Source organism: Helianthus annuus, chromosome 16 (genome assembly GCF_002127325.2).
Source record: "Helianthus annuus cultivar XRQ/B chromosome 16, HanXRQr2.0-SUNRISE, whole genome shotgun sequence".
NCBI classification, from domain to species: Eukaryota; Viridiplantae; Streptophyta; class Magnoliopsida; order Asterales; family Asteraceae; genus Helianthus; species Helianthus annuus.
In genome coordinates this window covers 43,692,161-43,696,917 of record NC_035448.2, presented here as the reverse complement: position 1 = coordinate 43,696,917, position 4,757 = coordinate 43,692,161, and the positions used below count along the sequence as shown (strand labels likewise).

At 42.5% G+C, this 4,757-nt stretch overlaps 1 non-coding gene across 1 annotated transcript; it reads left to right on the top strand.

Annotated features, from left to right (window-relative positions):
* The first annotated feature begins 3,104 nt into the window (after positions 1–3,104).
* Positions 3,105–3,210, top strand: LOC118488525. Its single transcript, XR_004885069.1, has one exon. It is a non-coding gene; the product is annotated as a small nucleolar RNA R71 (small nucleolar RNA).
* Positions 3,211–4,757: the final 1,547 nt, after the last annotated feature.

Sequence of the window (4,757 nt, the reverse complement as noted above, 5' to 3'; positions counted from 1 at the left end):
CAAGATAGGAGCCTTCACCAACTGTTCCTTCAACACATGAAACGCTTGCAAACATTCGTCAGTAAAATCAAAAGGAACATCTTTTAAAAATAAGTTACATAAAGGTTTTGTAATTACACTAAAGCCTTTAATAAACCTTCTATAAAACCCCACATGTCCCAAAAATGATCTCACCCCCTTAACATTCTTTGGTGGGGGTAGAGATGAAATTACCCGAATTTTTGCTTTATCTACCTCCATTCCCCGGTCCGAAATCACATGCCCCAACACAATACCCTCTTGAACCATAAAATGGCTCTTTTCCCAACTTAGGACCAAGTTTGTCTCCACACACCTTTTCAAAACTTTTTCTAACTCATCAAGACAAGAGTCAAAACTTGGCCTAAAAATGGAAAAATCATCCATAAACACTTCAAGAGACTCTCCAACCATGTCCGAAAATATACTCATCATACATCTTTGGAACGTGGCGGGAGCGTTACATAGTCCAAATGGCATTCGCCGAAAAGCAAATGTACCATATGGGCATGTAAACGTGGTTTTGTGTTGGTCGTCCGGGTGAATGGCAATTTGATTATATCCCGAGTACCCATCCAAAAAACAATAGTATTTTTGACCGGAAAGTTTTTCAATGATTTGGTCAATGAAGGGTAACGGGAAATGATCTTTGGAGGTAGCGGCGTTTAATTTTCTATAATCGATACAAACTCGCCACCCGGTTACCGGGCGAGTGGCAAGTTGCTCACCTTGCTCATCTTTAATTACCTGAATGCCTGATTTTTTAGGCACTACCTGAGTCGGACTTACCCACACACTATCCGAAATAGGGTAAATGATCCCCGCGTCCAACCACTTGATAACTTCTTTCTTGACCACCTCTCTCAGGTTCGGGTTTAACCTTCTTTGTGTTTCACGGGTCGGCTTTGCGTCCTCACTTGTAATAATTTTGTGCATCACAATGGACGGACTAATGCCTTTTAAATCGGCTATCGTCCACCCAATCGCCGCCTTATGAGCCTTCAACACCCGTATCAACTCCTCCGCTTGAGCTACCTCCAAGTTGGAAGCAATGATCACCGGTAAAGTGTCATTCTCCCCCAAGAATGCATACTTTAGGTGCTTTGGTAACTCCTTTAACTCCACACTTGGTGGACTTTCCAAAGAAGGTTTTGTGCCCGAATCAATTTCTACCGGTAATGTATCCATTTGGTAGGTCCATGGTGGATTTCCTTCCTTCACCGCAAGAGCCTCTTGCTCTTTCTCTTCTTTTTCCAAATCACATGCGTGCACCTGCAAAGACACACCACGAACACAAGAACCCAAAATCTCTTCCTCGAACTCCTTTGGGTCATATTCATCTATGAAGTTTTCTACAAAACACTCATCATAAACATTAGTACCATTAGTAAAAACGTTTAATCTCATCTTTCTATTACCGAATGTCATGTCGACCGTACCATATCGACAATCAATAACGGCATGTGCAGTGTTTAAAAACGGCCGACCCAAAATAATATTTTGTTGTTGAATTGGGTCTGCGGATGAGTAGTCTAGCACAAGAAAGTCCACGGGATAATAGAACTCATCAACCTTAACTATCACATCCCGTACAATCCCCCGAGGAAGTTTATGAGACAAATCGGCTAATACCACCGTTGTCTCAACCCGTTTCAATGGACCAAAATCATATTGGTCATATAACCCCCCCCGGTAAGATACTTACTCCGGCTCCAAGATCCAGTAACGCCCTTGCAGTTTGAAAATTTCCTACTTGAATATTTATAAAAGGCGTTCCCGGATCTTGTAACTTAGGAGGAAGATCTCCTTTTAAAACCGCACTTACCCGCTCCTTCAAATCAACCAATTTAGGCACTTTTTGTTGCCTCTTTTGGGTACACAATTCTTTTAAAAACTTTGGGTAAGCGGGAACCTGTTTAATAGCTTCAAGCAAAGGAAGATTGATTTTAACCTGTTTAAAAACCTCCCACATTTCCTCTTTTTGAGGACCCCGTTTTGAAATAAAATTCTTCCTACCCGGATCTAATAAAGCCGAAGGGAATGGTACTTCACTCGACCCCTCACTCTCATTTACTTTTTCTTTTTCTTTATTAACTTCGGGTTTTTCAAAATTGGGTTTTTTTAGAAGAAATAGTAGGTGGCTCATTTTCTTCGTCACTCTCTTGACCCGTTATATCCTCAACCACCCCATCAACCAAATCCGGTGAAGGATTGGTTTTGTACTCTTTCCCACTTCTCAAAACACTTACATGATGAATGTTGACATTATTACCTCTTGAAGTACCATGAGACGGATTTACCTTAGTGTCACTTGGTAATTGACCTTTGCCTTTCTCCAATTCGGACACCTCGGTTGCAAGTTGACCCATTTGGGTGGTCAAAGTTTGAATCGCTTTATCTCGGGCCTCGTCTTTTTGAATGCGAGCATCATCCATTTGGTTCCTCTTTTGCATCTCCGCTTGCATGCTCTTCAACATTTCCATCATTTCGTTACCACCCGAAGACCCCATTTGTTCTTAACCCGTTTGATATTGCTTTTGATAACCTTGATTATTTCCGCCTCGGTATCCACCTTGGTTATTGTAAGATTGGCGTGAACCAAAGTTACCTTGGCTACCTTGAAAATTCGGGTTTGCTTGATTTGAAGGGTTCCCATATCTAAAATTCGGGTGGTTCCTCAACCCGGGGTGGTAGGTATTAGAGTTCATGTTGTTGAATTCCTACCACCTCCTCCTTGACCTTGACCTTGAACCGCATGGACTTCCTCGTATTGCCCGTCCAACATCCCTTGGCAATTTTAAGCCGCATGACCTATTTCATTACACAAAGCACAAACATCATATATTTGGTTAGTGGTTTGAACATTACCATCATCTATGGCGTGCACTTGCGGTCGGGTAGTGGTCGGTCGGGCTCTCCTCGAGGCTTGAGCTTTCCTTTTTGATGTAGTTGCCATGCTTTCTAAAAACTCCCAATCATCATTCTCATAATTTGTTCCGAAGGTCCCACCGGTAATAGACATCAAATCACGTGCATCTTCGGCACTCAACCCCTCGTGGAAGGCATTCATCAACTCCCACAATTCAATTCCATGATGAGGGCAATTCTTAATCATCATATTGAAACGCTCGAATGCCTCATGAAACATCTCACCATGTTGTTGTTGGAAGCTTCTCAACCCCTTCCTTGCATCGTTGGTCTTTTGGGCGGTGTAAAACTCATCCAAGAAGGTTTGTTGCATCTCCCCCCATGTATATATGGATGCCGAAGGTAACGTGTAAAACCACTTCTTCGCCTTATCTTCCAAGGAAAATTGGAACAAAACCAATTTAATATCGTCAGCCGAAAACCCTTGACTCCCAAGAGTGTTGCAAATTGAGTCATAAGCCTCTAAATGAAAATACGGATCCTCCGTTGCCAACCCCTTGTACTTCGGTAAACTTTGCAAAGAGTTGGTTCTTACTTCAAATGTTCGCCCTTGATCATTATGAGGAATGACTACCGGTGAAGGGTTTTGCGTGATTACCGGCCGAAAATGTGCTTCAATGCCCCTCACATTTTCTCTAAGGTGTCTCCTTGGTACACCATATCTACCTCTTGGAATAATAGGACCATTTGGCCTTGGTACTTGCCCTTGTGGTGCGATTGGTTGTTGAAACTGTTGTTGTCGCATCGGTGGACGTTGAGGTGGTCTTTGAAATTGTTGTTGCACATGTTGTGGCCGGACTTGTTGCAATGGAATAGGTTGTGGCATTGGTGGCCCTTGAGGTCTTGGCCGAATGTGTTGTGGTATAAGTTGTTGTTGTGGCGTTCCACCAACACTTGCCATCCCTTGGGATTGACTTTGAATATACCCAAACTCCCCTTGATCACCATAACCTCCATATCCGTACCCATCATCTTCATAACCCTCATAATCTTCAAATCCGTCATCATAACCATCTCCTTGAATTCCCGAGGTCTGCCCAAATGGGATGGTCGAATACTGAAAGCCCGATTGTTGTTGTTGTGGTCTAAAAGATGAAGTAGTATGCACGATAGTTGAATTGGGTGCAATTGTGAAGGTGGATGATGATTGACCCGTAGTTGGGGGAAAGAAGTGAGATAATGGTGGGATTGTGGTGGATGGATTGTAAGTGATGGTAGGCTCAGTTTGAGTGGTAATTGGTTGGGTGACATTGGATGGTGTGAATTCAGCGGTGGTATTAGGTAATGTGGTGTTTGGTGATGGTTGGGTGGAAGTAGGTATAAAGGTTGAGGATGATTGACTGGTTGTGGGTGGAATTTGAGAATCAGCCATGATGTTTCTCGGTGTGATGGGTGAAGTGGGTGAACCAATAATCTTGTTTTCTCGTACTAACACTCTGTTTTGTCTTAACGTTCTTTCAATTTCCGGATCAAACGATAGCGGTGATGACCTGTGAGAGCCTCTAGTATACATACACCTGAAGTACCTGCACACTAAACACAACCAACGTAAACCCGAAAATAACAAAACAAAACTATTAAACTAACACACGTTGCGCACTACTCCCCGGCAACGGCGCCAAAATTTGACGTGATGTCGTGGTCGCAAATTTAATCCCAATAACAACTATATAGATAGTAGCAAGTGGGTATCGAACACAGGGAGTTTGTGGAATGTGTGTTATTTGAAGATTTATCTAAGTTACCTAAAATTAAACTAATTGCAAAAGAAATAAGATTCGAGAGTTTATGTGAGTGAATTGGTTTTAGAC